The sequence below is a fragment of the Zootermopsis nevadensis genome, unplaced genomic scaffold, assembly GCF_977971745.1.
Source record: "Zootermopsis nevadensis isolate Lab colony 2312 unplaced genomic scaffold, Znev_1.0 Znev_ptg000020l, whole genome shotgun sequence".
Lineage (NCBI taxonomy): Eukaryota > Metazoa > Arthropoda > Insecta > Blattodea > Termopsidae > Zootermopsis > Zootermopsis nevadensis.
In genome coordinates, this window is record NW_028259152.1 from 697,551 (window position 1) to 722,666 (window position 25,116).

A 25,116-nucleotide genomic window follows, 5' to 3' on the forward strand; every position below is an offset into this window, starting at 1 on the left:
CATCATGTAAAGTTGATTTTACACCGAAGCAGATCGGAGTGGAAGAAGTTGAAGGAATTCTCGTAAACAAGTCCTGTCAGCTGGTTATGGTGCTGTGGTGGTGTTGTGTCGAATATTCTGAAGTGCCGGGATGCAGAGCTTTGATGAAGCTTTTCTAGATGAAGTAACATGTCTACTGTGCGTCTCCACTGTCTTGTGGAAACGTTTGGGATCACGCCACAGAGGCCATCGGGTTACTGTGGTGTTGAGGATCCTCGTACATATCGTTAATGGTGCTCGTACGAAGAGGACAACAGTCTCCTGGAACAAAGGCAAACGACTTGTGAGTCAAACGTACATACACTATTCGGAAACTGTGAACAACATTCTAGGACCGAAAATTTGTGATGGGGAGAAATACTGTAGCCAGATGGGGGGAACAAATTTTAAATTAAACTGCGCATAACGCCATCTTTGATAATTATATAAAGTTTAATTAAATAAAAGTGTAGTTAAATAGATTTATGAAAATAGTTTTTCCTGTGTATCTAAGAAAGCTAAGAATTAATGTAATATTTTTCGGAAATATTTCAGATGGGCTGAAAAATGTATTTATTCTGTTACGTAAATTGTTTTTGTTAAATTTAAAGCACGGACGCTTTCGTAATTCCACAACTAAATATTTTCACAGGGTTGTCTCAGATTTTAATTTTATTTCATCACAACCTATCAATTGCTGAAACTCGTGGTAGGCATACAGCTTGAAAGATCTCTGCGTTTTACTGAATACAATTACCTAAATTCTCCAATTAGGATATAATGTTGCTAATAGAGTCAGGAATTACACTGCAATAGTAAATGGATAGGCTGCACTGCATAACCGTAAATCAGGACTGTCGAGCGCTCACGCAGAAGATATTTACATTCTGGCATAATTCGAAAACGTCAGGGGCAGAGACAAACAGCAAAACAAATTTTCCTCGTAATAGCCTATACATACAACGGTTTAAAACAAATGTTCGTATATTTCAAGTGCTTTCAACAACGTAACCAATAATTTTATTAATAACACTGCCGTTGCTCTCATATATCTTTAAGGCACGAAAATTAATTCTAACAGTATATTTTACAATCACATAAATGTTGATTCGAAATTGTTGTTTATTCTGGAAAAAAAAACAGCCTGTAGAATGTAGCACTGTGTCCTCCTAAATATTAGAAATTAAACATAAATTATGCGTGCTTTGTGACTGAATTCAATTACCATAAAATATTTAACACAAAGTAATTATCTAAATTTATTAAAAGGATTAATCTTTGCTAAATGGCCGAATACTCAGAACACAATATTTTCAAACCGTATAAAAGCAATAATTTTCTGATTTTTTTTCTGGTATATTTTCATAGGTTAATTTTAAAATACTACAATAAATAATGTTGTAAACTCCAACTGTCTGTGAATGACAAGTTAAATATTACTTTGCACGGATGAATCTATTCTCATAAAGTTTTGCTTACCGGATACATTGCTAAGCAACAAGTTTGTCTTCGTGAAAAGCTTAAGTGTGCTGTTGTAGTCCCTAAAATATATCTCATTTTAATATCATACTTTCAACGCTATATACGCTGATATATTACTAATGTCACGTCAAAAGTTTATAAAAATCACATTAACCACCTAACTAATTAACTGCTTGACACGCTAAATGTTTCTTGAAATAAAGTTTTGGTATGGACACCGAATGTCTGTCAACATCGTTCACAGACACTGTTCAGAAACAACATTTGCTAACAGTGTTGGCATTGATCTCTACTAGGTTTCAGGCTCGTCACTACCAGTAACAAAGTTCCGTTAATTACGAATATTACTAACGTAATTTAGAGCAAGTATAAACAGCTCAGAACTGAAATTCATAGTAGGCTTCTATGCGTTTTAAGGAATCTCTTCTAACAAAATCCTTATTGATCCTATGAACCCAAACTAAACATAACTTATCACATGTAATATCTGAATTTGTCTATTTTTTTACCACAGACTCTCTACGTATGCAAATGTCCCTCGTTATTAGTGAAGTTGGAGGTAGACTAACAACGCAACAACCTCGGACCGGACTTATTAAGGACAGCACACATTACTATTGCAACGGTTAATTGAAAGCGCTGTGAGCACTCCGTATGGCAGCTTTGTCCTAGCAGGGGGGGAGGAGAGAGGTAGTGGCTGTGGTAGAGTGAAACCTAAATTACCCCGCAAACTTTCAGTGTAGCGGTTGTCGTGACAAGATGAGTCTCCATCCTCAGTAACAATAAGCGGGTGAGAATGTGTTTTATAACTATGCTACATCCCAGATTATCCCTTCTCCCCGTCAGCATGTCCGGTGTTTCAGACCCTTATAGCCGGTTCATCCACTACAGATATCCAGCGAGAAATGCCAAAGAGGGACTGTTATAGTTCGCCAAGCGGAGTCCAGTGTCCAAAATCACACTCTGCCTCTCTTCAAGCACGCTTGAATGTTATTTTCTTTCTACGGGAGAATGAGCCAAAATGGCGGGACAACGAGTCACTGCAGATGTTACAAGGACTTCTGACGCCGTCCTCTGCCTCACAACAAGAGACCTATACACGCGATGGGGAAGGTTCTCCAGCGCCTTCCTTCGTATTTTGCGGACCTCAATTAATATTCCTCAGTATCCTTGAATCACGAAATTCAGATTTCTTCATTTACAATTTATCAGTTTTACTTCGAGGGAATATTAAATTAAAAAAGTGTGGAAACATAGTTCATAGGGAAATTCTTCGTCCTAAGAAGGCTAGAATAAGCAAACAATTTAACGTTCTGAGGACAAAACACAGAAGGAGGATAAAATGAGAGAAAAGTAGTGAGACATACTATCCCATGCTGAACCCGTTCGTCCTTCAGGTAAAGTTAGGTTGAGGGAAAGGTAACACTTTCGGAAGTGGGTAAAGTTGGGCGGTTCACGGTAATATGAGTAGTATATAAAAATCCGGTTCGTACCGCTTAGAAAAAACAAAACATCACTATTTCAAAGATCAATCTGTCAACGCCGTTTAAGGAAATATTAGCTGTTTACAGAGAAAATCATAAATACATTAAAATACTCTGGAATAACAGAGCTTTTTACATAAGTTGGTGGTACATGCAGTTTCCATTGGGGATGATATGGTTGAAGTTATTCGCTTTTCACAGATTCTTTAAGCTTATGTTCCCAGTGTTTCATAATATCTTCACGTTTTTGTTCTTGGAATTTCTCAGTTTCTTAAGGTTAACACTTTTGTTTTCCTAAACTGCGCCAGGTTCACATTCTTTGTGGCTCAGAATTTTTTAAAAAAAACAGCAGTTCACGAAGTTCTTACACCAATGTTACTTAAGACAGTTGTAACGAACTTGCTCAGCCGTGTTCCTTGCTATTATACACAAGTGAGTGATGACTCCCTTGCGTCCATTGCAGTAACTTTCCTAGATGTGTCAATAGTCATGTGACCATCTTTCTTCGTCTAATCTTGAGTAACGATTTGGACTGCATCCACTTTACCCTATTCATATAACTAAACTGAGTCTGCAATTCGAGTCGAAAATAACTCTTGAAACCTACTTGTCTCATAACGCAGTATACATTGCAAGATATGTAATTTACAAGGAAGCATATTACTAGCGGAAAATGCCCGTTAAAATTCAACGAGCGTAACATAAGAGAAACATAGTGGAGCCCGAAAACTGTTATTCATTTTTAGAGACTTGATACAAAATATCTAAAACACAATTACGATTTTAAAGAGTTGGCAAATGTTATGTTCCATCATAGTGTAAAGTACTTCTGTGTCTATGCACCAGTCCAAGAACTAATAGGCTTATAAATTACGTAATTTTAATCCAGGAAGGAAAAACCCCGAGGAAATATAAGTGAGCCCTATTTAATATTTTCCATTTTCTTAATGATCATAATCCAGAGCCACTTATAATATTACTTAATATTTTATATCTGATTATGTTTTACATATATTTTAAAATTCTTATGACTTCTTGGAAAAGTTGCAAATCTTCGTGGATACCAAAAACACCGAACTGAATTTCGGATTGCCTTTGATTTAAGCTTTTTTCTTGTGGGGGGGGGGGGGGGGGGGGAGGAGAACAATTCGAGATAATTTTAGTAGCATGTAAGAATCGCAGTATATTTACGTATTTTAACCTATTTCAGACACGTTAATATGTGTAAAAAGAAATTTTACCCTGCAAATGAATTCCGTTAGACGGATCTGACTATCGTATACGCCTCCATCGATAAATTCCATCACTGAATATCGAAACTAACATCATCCATCAGATAGAATCATTCGGTTGTCCTTTTACAACCAGAAAAGTGGCTAGGTTGGAAAATTTTATGTTCACAGCAGGAATTTGATTGTTGTGTATTAACATGGACCATCGCTTCTTCCCCTGCTGCGTAGGCATAACTTTTTCCGCTGAAAGATCTTTGCAACCGATTGTCGACACGTCTGAGAGAAAAGAAGTCCGAGCATGCCCCCCCTCCCAAAAAAAAACCACTAGCAGGTGACACGAGGGAGTGAGTTGTGTGGCTACGTTCAGAACATGCATGACAATTTTATTAGCAGCGTCATATGAGCGATCAATAAATACTCGCCGACCACCAGTGGTGCTTGATACCAGCCAGAAATGTACGGTACAGGGATGTCACAGAAATACAGTAGCCAAGACTGAAATTTATACGCACAGTAACTCAGTAGCAAAACAAAACAAATAGAACAGGATTTTGAGTTCTTATACAGTACGACATATCTGCTCTTGTACGACTGCAGCGCAAACCGAGGAGCAGCTTATTTTGATCTAATTCTGATAATGTAGGCAGCAAGGACCTCTGAAACGTAGGTAAACTTCTACTAGAATACACGGCGCTACAATCCAGAAGACGGCCATCTTCGGTATTTCCGCAGTGAGAACCTCAAATCCTGCTTTGCACGAGAGTTAATTATTTTAGGTGTCACAACGTTTATTTAACTATTTTTTACAATATATCAAGTCAGTGCATCGAAGGAGGCAAATTTGAGAGATAGCTGAAATACTTTCCGTGATTTTTCTCAAGATGTTGAGGTTAAAAGCACTGAAGGAGGTGAAGACAGGCTGCTTCATGATTCACGATAATCTAATAATCACAGTACACGCTACGAAACTAACAGTTAAAACCTGTTTCTTAAATAAATTATAAAAAGAATACAGCAAACATGACTCTGGACTCGAAGCCAGGGGTCAATGGGATGGACAGACGTAAATAAAAATACAAATAATATTTGAAAATTCAGTTCCTACCTCAAAGAAAACCCAGTATGCCCCCACTACAAATATAAAATTAATAAAAATGTTTAAAAACTTTTTTACTCTGTGAATCACACATTACAAAACCCCATAAATACAATCATTTGGAAAAAGTGTAAAGCAACATACTTTTGAACTGTCGTGTTTCAAGATGAAAACTGGTATTTGAACCCACAACTTCAAAAATCTACACGAATTACGAACTAGCCTCGCCAGTTTATGTAATAGTCGTACTTTTCCATGGCATTTTCATCTTCCGTTTGAAAGACTACACAAATAAACACATACCAAAGTTGTAGTTTATAATTCGAAACACGAACATGTAGACTTCTTAGTACTGTCTGTATGAGCGGAGAATCGACTCGACCTGCAAACAGGAGTTTTAAAAAAAAACCTGAGCAGTCTCACAACAGTTCTAACATGAGCTACAGAAACTTCAGCTCTCCATCAGTTTTATAACTTTTTAGTGTTTCTTTTAAGACTGAATATTGCCAGGGAAATTACAGAACTAACATCATGTTGTCAAACCCCTGTGTGCTTCATGCATATGTATGAAATTTGTGGATGTAGCGGCCAAATGCGTTGGCTGTTCGTGGACAAAATGATATATTTTCAGTTTATGCAAGCACTGAAATAATTATTGACTCGTGCTCGAGTTGATACGTTTCAGACATGGCGACTCCGTTATAATAATTTATCACGGGGCACGCAAAAACAATGGATGACGACACAGTCACGTTGTTGTACCAGGTTTTCTCTTCTCGGAGACACTCATTCATTCTGAGCCAGCGTGGAAGTACGTCTTCATGCATTGCTGTAAGTACGGTTTAATAACACGTATATATTATAAGTGAACGACACTGTTGATTTTCTTTTGTGTAACGTCTAACGGGTTGGTTTCTTATACATTAAGAGTCCAACTACAATACAGCAATTTTAATTAATCCATTAATTAGAAAAACTATTGCAAATCTCAGTGCCCCGAACGATTTGGCGCAACATGAAAATCTTTTTGCTACATTAATTTTGTATTTGAAGACAAGAGTTTTTGATTAAAGGGCAAACATTAATATAATTAGCGTAGTTGCTTCCTGAATCAACCCACTCCTAAAAATAGTCAATATTCGTCACACTTGACTTTAAGATTGCTTCCTTTGTCAGGGACGGAAAACAGGAATTATGTTCTGACGGTGGCGACACACGTTCGGATTTGTGACTGCGCGTTTGGCAAGAATCCGGCTTCAGTCCCCGCGAAGATGTTTTCGTATTCAATTTATTTCATAAATAAGTTTTATAAATCTGTACTTTCAACAGAAGTTTAAAAAACAACGCTGAAATAAATTATACTATTTTTCAAGACGAAAAATGTTCATTCCCGGGTCATACTAAGCTAGTCTACGTAGTCTTAAGTATAAAAGTTTAAATTACTTTTCAAAATATTCTCTAAAATTAAATTCTCCTAACTAATATTTTCAGCACAAATCTCACACGGAATCAATTTTACAGGAACTTCAGTTTGTAAATCATCTACATTTACTATAAAAGCAAACGAAATGTTGTAATGGTAACTTCGCTGATTTTCAAAATAAGGGGACGGTGAAGGCAGTTCAGAGTTCGCCATTTGAATGCAGTTAAAGCTTACTGATCACGCATACAGCAGTGCAAAAGAGGCCCGAGACATCATGAGGCGGGAAACTGTACTACTCCGGCATTGGAATGCTGCATAAGTTTGTAGGCCATAATCCCGTAGAAGAGGCATTCATTACAGCGCCCGATAATAACGACCCAGGGGAGAATGTCGGTTCTCACATGAAAAGAAAAGATGGGAAAGGCGGGATGGTCAAAAGAACAAAAAGATCATTTCTCATGATTCACCACAGCTGATGGTCCCTTCTTCACAAAAGAAGAGGACAGGGAAATGACGGAACAAAATTTACAGTACTTTAGAAACCAGTCATCTTTCTCTCTTCACACAGTCGAGACAATGACGCCAATCTTTTAACATCCATGGCAGCAATGAAAACAAAAGATATTGCCCATTACGACAGTAAAATCTCTCGTGTTCACAGTTTTTCCCACCCTCGTACAACAGCAAGAGGTGAAGTGGTCACACTATTTCTTATCTCCAAGTTTAAGTCAATGCAACACATAAAACGAAACCAAGGTCTCTTGGGCGTTGCGTGACAGCCTCTCTCACGAACGGTACAAGAACGGAAGCATGTCGTCTATGGGTAAGACAGGGCTGCTAATATAAAGTCCTCACGCTCTAGCCGACCTGTCCAAGTTATCGGTAGACATGCTAATCCTATACACGAAACGTAAGCAGCAAGAAATCAGAACAGCAGCATTCTAGAATTTAAACAAAACGGTTTACAGCTGCGGGCAAGGACAGTCCTGTGATGAAGTTTAAACCAATTAGCGTCAGTGAGTCAGTCAGCATTCTTCAGCGTTAACCAACCCACTAATTAATTTCATGGAACAAAGTTATTCTTGATAAGCAAACAATCACTAGGAAGTGAAGAAACACCCAAGCCTTTATGTTCCCTGATAGGTGTATTTGTTACTTGTAGTGTTTTCATAAACGGTCCAGACGTTATTTCGGTGGCAGATTTTTAAAAGAAATCCAATAAAAGTATTATTTAACAATTCAAAAATGTTATGAAGGTAAGAATAAAAAGATTTCATGCGAAGACTAAGAAACAATTGCAAGTTACTGACACGACAATGTGCTACTAATGTATAAAACATTTTAATTCTGTTCGGAGAGACTGTATGTTGCCTTCGTCATTATGTGTCCGTGGCGTAACTTCATGGAGTACATTCCAGTCTCGATAAGGCATCTATTTTAATACGCCGTTATGGAATTTGCAGGGAATTTTTTTTTTTTTTAGGAAAACAAGGAAAATTCCAGTCATTGTTGTAGCATCCAGGCTAAGCTAGTCTCTTTTCTGTGTGGCACAACTGAAGCTAGGCAGCTTAACTATGTATTCGTCAGTACAGAAACTGCGAGCAGCAAGCAACAAGTTTCCTGCCATTTGCAGTGTCGCGAACATGAATCAAAATGACAGTAATAAATTATATACAATGGGCTTTCACTGAATAGGCAGCATATGGAAATTTTAAAAGATCAAATTTAACACCTCTTACAGTAAAATTTCTGTCATTATGTCGATTGGAAATGTAGCGTTTGGATGCAACTACAATGAGATCCTGTGCGAAATAAAGGAGAATAAATATATTTTTCAGATGACGACAAAACATGAATGCAGAATCATATAAGAAACTCAAAATTCACATAAGATGAGATTATTTGAGAGATGAAAATAATATCTCAACCTAAGACAAATGAACTGATGTAAGGCTACGAAAAATTGTATTGGTTTAACATGGAGCTTTTTATTTTGTACTCTGCACCTCATTTCATTACGGTGATCAAAGCAAGGGTGATAAGATTGGCAGGGCGTGTAGTATGCATCAATATATGTGGCATGTTTACAAAATTTTAATCGGAAAACCTGACTGAAGGGTATTGAACACCTTAAAATGGAAAGGTGGATGAAGAAGGCTGGCTTCAAGACCAGACCAGCAAAGAAAACACTTATTTGAGAAGGACCTATGTCGGAGATCAGAGGCCCATTCCGTACTTCTGGATCATAAATCGTTCCGGTCACAGTCTTTTGTGCTGACAGCTGGTCTTCTGCACCACACCGTTGGGAGTCACCGAGCGAGGGGCACATTCAAGGGGCCCCCCCACGCATCAAGCACAGCGGGGGTAGGGACCAGACAGGAACCACTTTTGTCATAGGAGCAGAACACAAGATTCCTTTATGGTGGAACCTGTCAGATGTAGTTTTCGAGTCTCCTGGAATGACTGATGATTCTTCAGGAACATTTTTTTTTATAACAGGGAATGTCAGGTAAAAATTATTGCAGCGTAACGTGGGTTTCAAGACATCCACTTAGTTCCTCTTCACACACCTTCGCTGATAAATTTTACACTCGCGACGCTGGTACATATTTTGTCTGAAATGTCGTACCTCTTCCAAATCTGTAGCCATTTTAGAGGGCGCGTTAGGATACGGTAAGTCAAAGCACCGCGTGCATAAGACGTGTGGAGAAATGGAGGTATCTTCTTCTTCTTCTTCTTCTTCTTCTTCCTGTAGCGCTACAACCCTTTTAATTTATATCTTAACTGCGTCATGTTTGTGTTTAATCAATATAATAATTTATTCACCGTCTATACACAAACTTAAAATGTTGTTAAAATTTACTTAAAATTACATAAAATTACAACATTTTTTAGAATTAGATCTTGATACATTTCACATTTGACGACATGTTTCGGTGTATTACACCATCATCGGGTCAATCAATTTAAAAACTGTTTTTAAATTCAATTTAAAAACTGTTTTTAAATTGATTGACCTGATGATGGTGTAATACACCGAAACATGTCGTCAAATGTGAAATGTATCAAGATCTAATTCTAAAAAATGTTGTAATTTTATGTAATTTTAAGTAAATTTTAACAACATTTTAAGTTTGTGTATAGACGGTGAATAAATTATTATAACCCTTTTAAGTTTGGCCTTGGCTTCCCTCAAATGGTGACACAGCTTTACGTATTTTGACGACGACTCTTGGAATTCCAAAACTAACCAAGAGAGGTCTCGGGATTACACAAGACACAATTCTGGGGAAAGGACGCCAGCAAAATACACTATGTTTAGCGTAGAAGAGCATACGAGTGACATTCTACAAGACGCTGGCAAACCGACGCCGACTGAGAATTCCAAATCAAGTCAAACGAACCTTCAGGACAACATACGGTACGTCATAAATCAGTCTTTGGGTTGACCTTTCCTGAGCACTTTTGCTTTCTAATTTAATTTTCCGACTCATCAGTGAGGGGTCAGAGGTACGAACGATGATAAGGCAGTTTGTCGAACCCGATGATTAGACATCACGAGCATAGCGCGGAAAGGAAAGCTTGTGGTGATTCTGTTCATTTTAGCCTAAACCAATATGGACATGATTTTAAGACGCAATTTTTCACACATTTTACATTTTCTTAAATCGGGTTCCTTCTAAGTATCGATTTCGAGACTTTTTTTAAAAAAAAAATCATGTTACTGAATTAAGGGTACGTCTTACAATCGATGGCGTCTAGAAGTCGAGACAGAAACTGCTAGTGCGTACTTCGAACTTCATGTTACCGTCTCTCAGCCACCGGTGTGTCTGAGATCGCTCGTTTGACTACTGTCAATAAAAGAGTTTATTTTTCCTTGTAAACTTATTACATTTTAATATTATTAACCTGCAGCATATCAGAATGCCGCCAATGTATGCGACTCACGTTTATTAATTATAATATTTTATTCACAGGCATAAGAATTTCAGTTACGTAGTTTTATGCGATTTTTCCATATTCGTTTTCGAATACAACAAATTTATGCAGCAATTAACCTGACGAGAAAGAACGGGCCCGAATTACATTCATAAAGAAGGAATGGGTAAAATCCTGACGAATAACTTTCAAACAAATTTATTGTATACGATACTATGAAAACAAATATTGTATAATTTATGGATAATAATTTTACCTGCTGTATTCAACGATTCCTGTCTATTGATCATGCCTATAATGTTTCGGGCGAAGAAAGATTGATAAAAAAATGTAAGCGTCTGTGGAATTTCCCCGCAGTAAACCTTCGTTCACTTTGCTAGTAACCGTATGAAGTAAAATCACAAATTAATCCTATGAAGATAATTTCAGTATGGACTACAAAACAATACTTAACAAATTTTAATGTTTCCTTTGTTTGAAAGAAAATACATTTTTTTTGTTCCAACTTACAAATAACCACGTCGACTGTAAATTAAAAAAGAGAGTTAATATTGCTATATTCTGAAGAATCATCGCTCAACCTCCCGTACTTATTTTTTATTTTTTATTATTTTTTTTTATTTACACTTAGTGAAGTTTCAATCAACACAATAGGACTTCTTCCCTTTCTGTGCTTTTGTTTTCTGAAGTACATAATGGGGTGAATGCTAAGAAGAAGAAGAAGAAAAACAACAAGCCGAGAGACTCTGGTCGACAGAGAAAGAGGGAAGCCAGGAGGTGTCTTTCCTCTACCATTAAACTGTCACGCCCTCATCACCTAGAACATTTTCTCAAGAGAGAAATTTCCATTTTCTAAAATAAAACAACAGCTAAACAACAGAAAGACGGGGTAACTTTTGTGTGTGCATCCCCAAGTGGAAGAGAATGGCAGAGACAGCGGCGCTGAAGATGAAAACCTTCAACTTTTCGAGGTTCATGGTGAGTAAAGAGGACGAGAAGAATACCAAATTCAACTCGCAGAATCTTACGTGATATGTAAATTCATGTGACGAACTTCAGAACCAGCAAGACTCGCTGGGCCGTAGTTCTGAGGTGGCTGCAATCCCAGAGCCGCGGCTACCAGATTCTTAGGAAACGCACGAGAGTCGAGGTACCGCTGTGCGGAGCTGTAAGCGGACACCAATGTTTCGAGGAATATACTGCTTCCATCTTCATTTAATTACACACGAAACCAAACGCATGTTACCGGAATTCAGAAGTTTCTTTCCCCGAAATTTGTGATTCGAAATTCTGATATTTTTTTTCATTCATGTTGTTAGTTTGATTGTTAGTTAGCACCTAAAGACGTTGGATCAAATGACTAAAATGACGCGGCTGTATGTATAGGCCCAATCCTGTCACTTTGTGCCTGCTGCTTTCAACTAACATCACAGGAATTTTTTAAAAACAAATTTTCTAAAAATAATCAAAATTCTTGTCTTGAAACAAATTTGTGAACACGGCACGACATTTACATTTATTCAAAGTTTGAAGTATTTGTGATATATGTCTAATATAAACAACCCAAGTTCTATTTCTGTACTAGACTTCGTAATAAAGGTTCGATATATAGGAGCGTTATAATGACGAAATCGGGGGGAAGATTTGATCTCGTATCGTGCTGTCTGATGCTACAGTCTCGTCGCAGCTGGCCTTAACAACATGAAATCTGCGCGCATCAGTGGACTATCCAGTTTGATACTCTTGGTAATGTATACGTCACAAACTACGGAAGCTTTGCTGGACAATACGTGATACTTTTTGTACAATCGGTTCATATTTTTTTCCTTATCTGCTGTAACAAGTGTCTCATACGTAGTCCTGTAAAAGCAAAGACGCAGAGCAGAAACGTTCATCGTTTCTTCTGTAACAAGTTTAATGACGTAACTGGCTAGCACGAAATCACATTTTAAAATGTCAAATTGACTCAGAACGTTTTACGTTAAGTATGTAACACCTGATCTTTGTGGATGCTATTTAAGTTTCGTATCATTTGCATTTAAGTAGCGGAACCTAAATTTTCTTTTCATGTTACAAGATGATGTAAGAATCAACGAGGTGTGAAACATGCTAAGTTTCAAATTCTAAACTGGAATTAAACCAAGGGACTAATTCAAGTAACACTGACGTTAATAATGGCGTACCAAGTCCTTACAACTTGCAGCAATTACTCCCTAATATCATAGGCACCGAAGTTTCAAAATTGAAAACTGAGCCCATTAATATACGGACTAAATAAGGTAATCGCAAATCACTTGACGTTCCACCTTCTAAATATTCTACACTACCTAGTTGAACTATATATTTTATGGACGTTTACAGTTTCTATAAACGTCTGGCACACTTTAATCCTAGTGATATTAACAACTTTAATAATTTTACATAAGAAATAAATCATGCGGCAACATATTTTACGAATTTAACCATCCACCCAACTCATTCAATAAATTTATAGTTTTGATGCGTCATGTTTGTGTTTATAATTCACATATATATTTATTATTCAAGTCATATACACAAACTTTTAAATTTTGATGTTAACTGACATTCACCTGATCAGACGGGGACACACTGCACATCAATCTCATGGTATGTTATTATGTTCTTACTTTTACATGAATTTTTATCACAATATCCAAACTCATTTTCATATAAATAATATTAAAACTCAAATGTTAATTATATTGTTAATAATTTCACAGAATAATGAACAACTAACATAATATGCAACATAATATGCAAAATAATAAGAAGATCAAGAAAACACCCACAATAGTAATCTGTAATCTACAATCTACAATCAACGGAAAGCTTGCATTAATAAATATAGAATAGTTTTAAATATAAAAACCTGAAGATGATGTTATGACATCGAGACATGTAGAAGTATTAAAGCGCAACATTGTAACATCGAGATAACGATGAATGGCGCAGAATATCAATTTTAAATTTTAAATTTTAACATCAAAATTTAAAAGTTTGTGTATATGACTTGAATAATAAATATAAAGTAAAACCCCTCTAGTTGGACACCCCTATATCCTGGACACCCCTTTATATTGGACACTTTTAATTGGAACCGGCGAATATCCTATAATTTTACGTGTCCACAATACCCTATATCTTGGACACCCCTTTATCCTGGAACTTGAACACCTCTTTTGTTGTAAGTTGGACAGGTTCATGCACTTTGCTTCGATGCTTTTCAGGGAAAGTTTTTCAGTTACATATTTTGTTATTTTGAATTTCTGACTGATGAATGCCTCCTCTCTAGAGGATTGTCTTATGGACATTGAACCCAGCATTGGAATGCATTGCAAGTGTTTAACCATTCTTTTGCTGAACCCTTAACTGGACTACAGTATCGCAGAAGACACAGTTTTAACTCCATCAGTACTGTGCTTGCATTTGAGTTCAGACTGTTAACAGAAATGGAATTTTTGTTTTTGCGATGGGGAAGCGAAAATTAGTGGAATTAACTTTAGAAAATGTTATTGAGGCTGGGGTGTAATGTGCAATGCATGGGAGTGGGCTTCAAAGGATTATTATTAATACGTACTATTGTCATTAATTCTTAATTTAAGTAAGCCTACAGCAGTTAGTGTATGTAAGTAAATAGACTATATTGTCATTAGACCACAATCTGATATTTCTCTTTCCCTCTATCTTGGACACCTCTGTAAGTTGGACACATTTTCGTGGAACCACAAGTGTCCAACTTAGAGAGGTTTTACTGTATATGTCATTCAATAAAATTGAAATGTTAAATTTTAAAGTATAAGACGCGCGCACGCGCGCACACACACACCCACTTATATAGATATAAAATTGGATAGTAACTCTATTCATACTGGAATAGTCGAAAAGTGGCTATAGAAATTTCTGCCCATACCATGAATCAAACCGCGTCCTTCCAGATCGGAGCCTAAGCATTGTTTTAACTTACCAGGGTTCTTTTCACACATAAAACAAAAATAATAATTTCATTGGTCCCTGGATGAAGCGATTTCTAGATAATTTGTCATGTCAACACCAGATATCTAATCCATTTGGCAACATATCCGGCAAAGAGGAGGCTTTCAGGCCACGAAAAAACGACTAAGGAATAGCTTGGTACGGGTAGGGTCGACCTGAATATGGTTAAAGCGAGGTGACCTTGCGTGGGGTCGACCTGTACCCCACCCTGACGTTTGGAGACACGAACACAAGCTCTCTCTTCTGCTCCCGCCCGCCGTATCAGGGCACAGCACGACACTAAACGGGTCCCCACCCACCGGGTTTGTAACTTATATTTCAGCTCTATGCAGTGATGTTATTTTGTGATTTCAGAATGTAAATTTAATTCTCTTCTGTTAATTCTATATTAAACGCAAAATTATATAGCCTGCAGACAGAATAATATATATATATATATATATATATATATATATAGCAAATAATAAATTATCATGTGAGCGATTTCCCCATTCTTAAATCTACATGTATTATGCCCTCTAGCACATTAAAATTAAAAATTAACTTCGAAACTATTAATTATTAAGGATAAAGTACGATAGTGTTTCGTAATCCGCGGTCAACATAATGTATTTTGTGCGGTCCGCGTACTTAATTTTAATTTTATATTGTTCTGTACAAATAAAACAGTTACTCCCTAAATTAAGCGTTTAATTTTTAAGTTGATAATTTGACAACTAATAAAATTAAGTAACGTGTCCATAAAGAAATAGAGTAATATGTCAAAGTACGACCAATAGTTGTTACGCATCATTTTAACACACTACTACAAAAATTCAATGCGTTGAACTAATTGATAACCTGGAAGTTAGGAAGTCGGTTAAATTTAACAGATATATTTCATACACAACTTGTTTTTAAGCACATACTTGAAGTCCAATCTGTTCTGTGAAATAAAACGTACAAATTTCTTCGCTGCATACTTTTCCATCACTTATATTTAGTACAAAGTTGGATATTACATAAGTTCTTCTGTTATAAATATTATCGTTTATATTTTTGGACGGGTGAGAAACAACTCGCGAACCGATGGCAGTCCGCGGCCCACAGTTAGATAACATTAACACGACCCAGAAATTTAGCGCCGGCGGGAGAAAAGTGGGGCGTACTTTTCTTAACGTTACACGAACTGGCAATTACATTCCACAACTGTGGATGTTGCAACACACACATAAGACTGGATTCTGGCTTCAGTAATTTTTTTTTTTGCATTACTGCAGAAAAAAAATTATAATATGAGAAAAAGAGAGGGGAAAACGGTATACATTATTTCAGGAATATTGCAGACAGCAGTAGCAACCAACAAACAATACACCGACCCACAATTTATCTAAATCTCAAGACACACATCTAGGTCAATACACATACATAGAATGTTTAGATAAGCACTACCTCAGCGGAAAACCACGAAAATTGAATTTTACTCTGACTTCAACCACCGCTGAATTGAAGGATGTAGTTTGTAACTTCTGTGTAGTTGTGGGAAAATAGTCATTGGGCACAAAACATTTTTAAAATATCTACTTTGTCTTGTAACATGGTTGTTTTCTGTATTGTTATTTTTACAGACGTTTCAGAGGCAGCAAGAAAAAAGACAACAATAATTTAAATCAATTTTAAAGGGTTTTGACGATGGTGCGTTCTTTTGAATACATGACGATAGACAAATTCCAAGAATTACATAATCCAGAATAATAGTTTAGTCAAGAAACCAGACAATGGCAGAAAATGCATAAATCCTCATAGTTTGGGACATCGTGAAAGGGTGTTTCGATCGATATTTAATGCCGATAAATTTAAAAAATGGACAATGCGACAGGTTCAGTCTTTCAGACTCGACTTTTATTATACTCGAGTGTCGAAGAAATTCTGCAATTCACTGACTTCATTGGAAACAGTCTGTGTCGGATATCCTATTCAAATCTGAGGCCGTATTAAGGTAATATTTAACAACCCCTTACGTTTGTATATTATGTCCCATTTGCTAGCAGACGAAAGTAATTTTCTCTTTTTGAAATTTCTATCTATTTCCTGTCAGACTGCGGGTTACATGCAACAATACAAACATGCAGCAGACCCCCCCCCTTCCCCTTCCGCTATCCCCTCAATTTTTAGTACAGCTGTACCCTGATAAGTTCTAAGAGGCGAAACATAAAACTTCTAGAACAGACATCCTTCAATTTCTTTTTAATCGCGTGAGTTTTATCCACTTCATTTCTGTTTTCTTCAATTTTCCTTCCATTTTCACTGCGTTTTATATTTTTTCCCAACTGTTGTTGCTATGATGATGATAAAATAACACTGTAGCATGCATCATCGTAGAGTTTAATCTTAATACCACACAGATGTCCTAAATTGTATTCAGTGTCTAAATGAATACAGATTTTAACAACGGAATGCATTACAAGTAAAGTTAAGGAGACTAACCATCAATTGTAAAAAATAAATAAATAAATAAAAAACCGAGTAGTGAGAAATAGTTTAGAAGAAATATAATGAATAATATTCTTTATTCATTGCAGTACGTTTGTCGTATGAATCCTCGTCTGAAGACGAAAATCTTTCAAAAGAAGGCCTAATCAGAAACAAATACACTTCACTAAGTTTTGGAAAATCTGTATCACAATTTTATGACGAGAGACAGATACTTAAACCCTATGAAACACAGAGTTTGTCCAAACAACGTTTAACGTTTGATGCCAAATGGTAACTATATGTACCACCTGATTCAATAATCAATAACTCTTATGCAGCCAATTCTACAAATCTGTTTGACGGCGACAACTTGCCGCAGTTTGGTTAAGCCGGTTCGTCTGGTAGCTGAGCACCTCACATTTGGGACACCTACGTATAATATCAGAACAAACTGATATAACAAGAAGAATTTCCTCTTGAGAGAAATTTTGTGACTACAATTTCGACTGCAGTTTCGCCTTGTAGTTGCTGGTTAGAGTGCACGCCACTCATTAGTGTAGAAGAAGTTGCGTCGTCCTTCAACAATGTCGAGCTGTTGAACGTCTCACGATATTTTGCTCACAACTCTTTAAGTTTTGTAAGACTTGAGGTTCTCACAACGGTGAATATGAAGATTTCTGTCTTCTGGGTTGTTGCGCTGTGTAGTCTGGTCGATGTTTACCAACGTTTCAGGGGTCATACTGCCTCCGTCATCAGGGCGATGAGTCTGAAGATTTCTGTCTTCTGGGTTGTTGCGCTGTGTAGTCTGGTCGATGTTAACCAACGTTTCAGAGGTCATACTGCCTCCGTCATCAGGACGATGAGTCTGAAGATTTCTGTCTTCTGGGTTGTTGCGCTGTGTAGTCTGGTCGATGTTAACCAACGTTTCAGAGGTCATACTGCCTCCGTCATCAGGGCGATTCTTTCTAAGTTATCTACGCTATGAAGATTTCTGTCTTCTGGGTTGTTGCGCTGAGTAGTCTGGTAGAAGTTTACCGACGTTTCAGAGGTCATACTGCCTCCGTCATCAGGGCGATTCTTTCTAAGTTATCTACGCTATGAAGATTTCTGTCTTCTGGGTTGTTGCGCTGTGTAGTCTGGTAGATGTTTACCAACGTTTCTGAGGTCATACTGCCTCCGTCATCAGGGCGATTCTTTCTAAGTTATCTACGCTATGAAGATTTCTGTCTTCTGGGTTGTTGCGCTGTGTAGTCTGGTAGATGTTTACCAACGTTACTGAGGTCATACTGCCTCCGTCATCAGGGCGATGAAGATTTCTGTCTTCTGGGTTGTTGCGCTGTGTAGTCTGGTCGATGTTTACCAACGTTTCTGAGGTCATACTGCCTCCGTCATCAGGGCGATTCTTTCTAAGTTATCTACGCTATGAAGATTTCTGTCTTCTGGGTTGTTGCGCTGTGTAGTCTGGTAGATGTTTACCAACGTTACTGAGGTCATACTGCCTCCGTCATCAGGGCGATGAAGATTTCTGTCTTCTGGGTTGTTGCGCTGTGTAGTCTGGTCGATGTTTACCAACGTTTCTGAGGTCATACTGCCTCCGTCATCAGGGCGATTCTTTCTAAGTTATCTACGCTATGAAGATTTCTGTCTTCTGGGTTGTTGCGCTGTGTAGTCTGGTAGATGTTTACCAACGTTACTGAGGTCATACTGCCTCCGTCATCAGGGCGATGAAGATTTCTGTCTTCTGGGTTGTTGCGCTGTGTAGTCTGGTCGATGTTAACCAACGTTTCGGAGGTCATACTGCCTCCGTCATCAGGGCGATGACGGAGGCAGTATGACCTCCGAAACGTTGGTTAACATCGACCAGACTACACAGCGCAATAACCCAGAAGACAGAAATCTTCTTTAAGTTTTATTTTAATCAACGTGATGAGACAGTTTAATAATTTTCGAATAACTGCACTGCCACTGTTTATGGATTCACTACAGTTTAAATACAACATAAAACACATATATAAATGCAGACAAAAGTATTAATATTTTCAGCGTTTGCGGAGGCTAGTATTCTGTAACACTTCTTAACTAACATACAAACGTTACTAAGACTGTTCTCATGGCTTGAAACATCAAACAGTTATCAAGCAAAAAAATGTAGACAAGCTTTTAGCATTTTCACTGATGAGCCATCTAGACAAACAAACATACTTTTAGGACTCATCGAACACCAGAACCGATGGTTCGAATCCCACTCATGTTACTGATAGATGGACTGATTTCCGCGTTCTTCTGTGTCTGTGCAGGTAGATTCGTTGCAATTAACCTATTTTCGGACCACGAAAACCTAATAAAAAAAAGCCCCCCACCCCAAAAAGTACACTTTCAAAATTTTTTATGAGAAGGGACAGGACACCTGAAGAATTAGAATTATTATCAAAAGTACTCACAAGCGTCTATTTATTCTCGGGTGTTTTATATCGTTTAAATTAAATTAAAATAAAGAGTTAAACACATTCCAGTAAAACCCTTAGTTTTAATAAAGACAGGGTACAAAGTTATGGTATAGCTGGTGTAAAGAAGAGAGAAGTGACAGTGAAAGTTACTGATATCGCTTCTTGGCTTTCTGATTCGTTCTACGCTTCAGTAATTCGGGTGAAATTACAATTTCCAAGTGCGCCGTAGCATCTGACATCAAAGTCGCATGCTTCGTCAGAAAAATAAATGCGATAACTTAAAAACAACTCGCGTAAGAGAACATTTGACAGTGTTGTAAAATAGAATTTGATTACTACAAAAAGTCTGCTCGTTGAACGTTAAGTAATTATTTTAATATCGCGCGCATGCAGTTGTAAGACCAGTCACTCCCATTTTGAGAAAGAGGACACACCGTATTCGTCCTTATTAACTAGCAGTCCCTTACAATTCGTGGGGGAAATTGTCGACGGAGCCCGATTCCGGATATCACCTACTCTGATCATCGCACAGATGTACGACAGTCACGTGCCCGGGTGTCCGTAATATAAATACGTATATGCATACTTCTATCATAAAATTTCTGTTTCAACGTTCATGCAATTCTGGTACTAGGTATCCGAATAACAAATCACATGTTGCCATATATCTAAGGCGGTGGAATTCTAAATTGTGTTGTTTTTACAAGAATGAGATGGGCGGGGCATGTAGCGCGCATGGATGGGACAAGAGGTGTGCACTGGGTACTGGTTGGAAAACCTGAGGGGAAGAGACCTCTGGGGAGACCTAGACGTAGAAGGGAGGATAATGTCATGCGGGATCTATGGGAGATAGGAGTCGAAGGAGACTGGATTTTGTTGGCTCAGGACAGGGTCCGGTGGAGGGCTTTGGTTAATTCGGTGATGAACCTTCGGTTTCGGTAAGCCATCTAGTTAGTTAGTTAGTTAGTATATTTCCCTGATTTTAATAATATGTGGATATTTAGAACTATTGATTGCCTTTCACATTTATCAATTCTACAGTAACTTGAAAGTGCATCTTTGACACCCCTTGAAAGTTTGATACTGTGTTAGTGGGGAGTAATGCTTTAACGATTTGTTCAATCCTTTTGACGTCTCAAATCTTTTCCCAAATCCTAGTCTCCTCCCCTCAGGCTCTAAAAAAATAAAAATAAAAGAAAACAACAAACAGACGTTTTCCTTGTAGATGTGTGTGGACGTGTGGTAGAGGTTTTGCTAACTTCTGCTCTCTTCTCTCACCAAGACGCTACAACCATTGGTGTTTCCACCACTGCCAACTACAGCCACCAAGGAGACTTCGCAATCCTCCTGGGAATCCAGCACGTGACTCTGAAATCTTTAAGTCTTCAAAGACTTTCCTCTACTTTCTTTTTATTTCAGTCCGTTCTTTAGTATTTTCTAGAAGGAAAGCAGCAAGCATCAAGCAGCAAAAGGCAGTCACTGCCAACTCCAATATTCTTGTGTAAGGTTGATACAGCTGTTGTTGGGTCACATGGCAAAGACAACCAAGACCCACGCCTCACTACTGGGTCCGGAACATGCATGTTTGCCAGATAGCGTATCATCTGAGTGCACTGTTAATTGCAGACTGTGCTTCAGCTGTAATTCCCAAACCACTAAAATGGAACACACAGATATGCAACATGGCAGACGAGGATTATGACCAGGTTTGTTAAATTCTATCTTGGTTATATTATACGGCGATACTTATTAACCAAAAATTCTAGGAGTAATAAAGAAAAAATTGCCACTGTTCATCTTGGAAATAAAGATTAGGCCTATAACTTGCATGTGTATACAATCACAAAAAAGTGTCGGATACGTACGTTTCAGTAAACGAGCTCGATGTGGAAAGAGGTATTCGAAAATTTCTGTTCGTGCATAACTGCACGGCGTAAAATGGTTTGGCAGATTATTTTCCTGTACGACAGAATAAACTTCGTAACTTAAAATTTAAGAATTTTTACTTGAGAGACGAAAACTAAAATGGAATCTTCTTTGTGAAAATTATATGTAGATTTTAAATAGTTTCGTAATTTACATATATGATTCTGTGTACACCCAACTCGAAAAATACAACAGCATCTCGCAGGAGATCTTATCTCGTCAGAATAACTCTTCATCTCCGTATCTGTCTACCTGTTATCATATTTTATTTTATAAGTACAACACACACAACATACCTAAGAGAATAATAATAATGCAGTTTACATTGTACACGTTCATTCACTTGCATGCAATTTTGAACTGTCTTTACAGTTACTGGAAATTCCCGGCGTTCCTGTAGAAAACAGCATCCACATATAGATGTTAGTTTCGAGCAGACTTAAAAACCAGTCGCGAACAGCCAACAAAGGGTAGTCCTCCAGCTACGTATTTGGTAGAGGGCGAACAACTCCTCGGTATAAGAGTAGAAAATTACTAGAAGTTACACAGGCTTGATTTTAACGGATTCTTTGAAAACTGCGATAGAAAAGTGTAGAAGATATATGAAGTCAAGTCACATTTCTGACACTGAATGAAATGAAAACATGGTGCCTTGGTTCGGAACAAATCAATAGCTGACCGCCATAAAGCTTGAATCTGTACCCGCTCGTGGCAGGTACCAAGCGCGACTCGCAGTGATAACATTGCGCTACGCCGAGTCCATCTCGCTCCTTTTCTTTCCTTTATGTACTTTCCAGCGTCGCAAAACCCGACATGATTGCGTCATTTGTTACAGCATTTCTCAGCTTATGAACTGCTGTTGGTCGTATTCGTAATCGTTACAAAATAAACGCGTTCCGTTTACTACATTCAACATCGAAAGTTGAGTGTGGAGTGGTTGGTATCACTACCTCGTATTCTGGAGAACCATGGTTCGAATCTGACAGGGGACTTACTGTCTTAGTAGAGTTTTCACAAACTTCCTCCTGGCAAATACTCAGAGAATATGTCACGACCGTTTCCTTCTTTATCCTTTCAAGTCATGACACGCGATTTCAAATGCATTAAACGATTTCGATGCGACGATGAACACACGTTCAGCTCACGTTCGCATCTGCTCTGCTTTTGCGCAAATGACGTCAGCAGAGGCCTAGCAACCAAGCGATATTGGCCCGTGTGTCAAGGGAGTTGGAAGCGACTATTGGGAAGGACCTGCTTCTGATTCCATTTTTGTAAACTTTTGTCGTAACTCTTATGTTTCATTTTATATGGCTCACTCTGCACAATATTAGTCTTCTGCTACCACTGAGATCTCCTGCCGATGAGAGACACTCTTCTTCATCATTTTCAAGGAAACTTCTTCACATTGGTCTCCCATGCGTCCGGTAAATCAACGTCACACACACACACACGTATCTTTTCTTGTAGCCGAAAAACGTAAGCCCTTTCCTTCATTTTCATTCTGAGTCTGTCCTATTTTACTCTCATTTTCTGTTTAGCCCACTATCCAATCTCTTCCCTGTTCTTATTTCTCCTCCTTTCACACTTGTGTTTCCACCGTCCCAGTATTCAATCTGATCTATCTGAACGCATCCGCCAAACTAACAAAATGATCGATCGATATTTCTCATCCTTGTTGCATCAGGATTGCCTGATTTCACGTTCCGTCAGCGTCGTCTTATGGTACGCTGTTGCACTGCACATAATGAAGAACCTCGCCCAGCGAATGGTTAAAACTGTAAGGAGCTTCACCGCGTACGTTCAGGAAGGGGCGAAGGCCGCTAGTAGTTTAACTGTCGTTGATGTGCGCAGTCTCGTTCGTCGAGGTGCACTTGAACAAGAAAGGACTCCTGAACACATTCCCACGAACCAAGCTCATTCCTAAAAGCTGTGAAGCCACGCTCTTCTTGTATTCGGGAAGTAAATGGCTGGAATTGTGGTCGAGTTAACGGTTAGCCTCACTGAACTTTTAAGAAGCTTCTCGGACTTTCGCCAGAAGTGACTTCCCATTCTGTTTCGTTAAACACTCGCCAGATGGAGAAGAATTTCAAATCAACTTAAAAAATATGGGTTAAAAATCTGTACCCCTCCCCCAACATTGTCAGGGTGATTAAGTCGAGAAGAATTAGATGGGCTGGGCATGTAGCGCGCATGGATGGGACAAGAGGTGTGCACCGGGTATTGATTGGGAAACCTGAGGGGAAGAGACCGCTGGGGAGACCTAGACGTAGAAGGGAGGATAATGTCAGGCGAGATGTATGGGAGATAGGAGTTGAAGGAGAATGGATTTTGTTGGCCCAGGACAGGGTCTGGTAGAGGGCTTTGGTTAATTCGGTGATGAACCTTCCGGTTCGGTAAGCCATCTAGTTAGTTAGTTAGTTACACAGGATCAATATGGATTCAAGTTAAGTTGTACATATGCAATACACCATTTAATTGAAATCCATAAGGTTCTCACAATATACATTAATTTTATCTACCAGTCCATCACACTGTTGAAGCAATGACCTCGGATATCATTCCATTAATGACCTTGAATGATATTGTTGCCAATGACGTAGCGTGAAGAACATTTTGAAATTTCTGCGTACTTCAAAGAGTACATGTTTCTAAAACTGGTAGAGGAGACTACTAAGAGTTCCTAGTCCGGCGTGTCTGAAGAAACACGTGTCAACTAGAGCAGCCGGGAGCTCGGCATGAAAGTAAAACTGGATCAGACGATAAAAACAAACTCTCGGCCACCTCTTGTGCTGCTGGAGGTATGATGGGGGAGACGTGCAAATTCCTTGCACGTCGTGGAAGATGCTGCAATAATAAGAGCAACATTGCAACACGTGATGTGGTCTGCCCACTCTTGAGGCACATGCAACCGCACTGCCTCGTGCAGGGATGTCAAAGAAGCATAACGCACAGGGGTGTACCCGAGTAACATACTACAGACTATTTAACTACCTCCATAAAGTAAGGTCTTTCTTACGAATCTAATACACTCAGGTGATCAAAGAAATTACCCACATTTTATAGAAACTGCAGGCTCGCGATCGCTTTCATAACAGTCAGCAACAAGTCAGTATCCTAAACCAGACAAATCCAAATCACATCCTACAATCCTATGTTCCTAACATCCATTTCAATATTATCCTCCAAACCTACGCCTAGGTCTTCCGAGTTGTCTCTACCCTGCAGGATTCCCAGTCAAACGTCTGCAAGCATTTATCATTTCCCCATACGTGCTACATACTCCATTCATCTGACACTCGTTAAAATTAAATTTAATCCCAATAAACATTACGTTTCATATGGCACAGAGGCAATACCAGGTTATATGCAGGTATGGAGGAACGAATGAACGTTCCATGAACTGTATATAAAATAATACGTTGCAGTATGTTGTAAGGAATACAGTGCCAGCATATCGCACATACGACGGTAAGAAGTTGACTCAGTCATAGTTAAATATATAATTTACCTGTGTTTCTATTGCTGTAACTCGTATTGGATAGCTTCAGACAACTCTCAGAAATTAATACGTCAACGCTGTCAGATAAAACACGAAGCCATC

At 38.2% G+C, this 25,116-nt stretch overlaps 1 long non-coding RNA gene across 2 annotated transcripts in view; it reads right to left on the minus strand.

The window, feature by feature from the left end:
* Window positions 1-12: 12 nt before the first annotated feature.
* LOC147873254 (uncharacterized) overlaps window positions 13-25,116 on the minus strand; it is an 81,686-nt gene continuing 56,582 nt past the window's right edge. Inside the window, exon 4 of one of the 2 annotated variants that reach the window (XR_015535951.1) lies at window positions 13-300. This is a non-coding gene — a long non-coding RNA (uncharacterized LOC147873254). The remainder of the gene's footprint in view (window positions 301-25,116) is intronic. The other variant, XR_015535952.1, reaches the window with a different exon arrangement.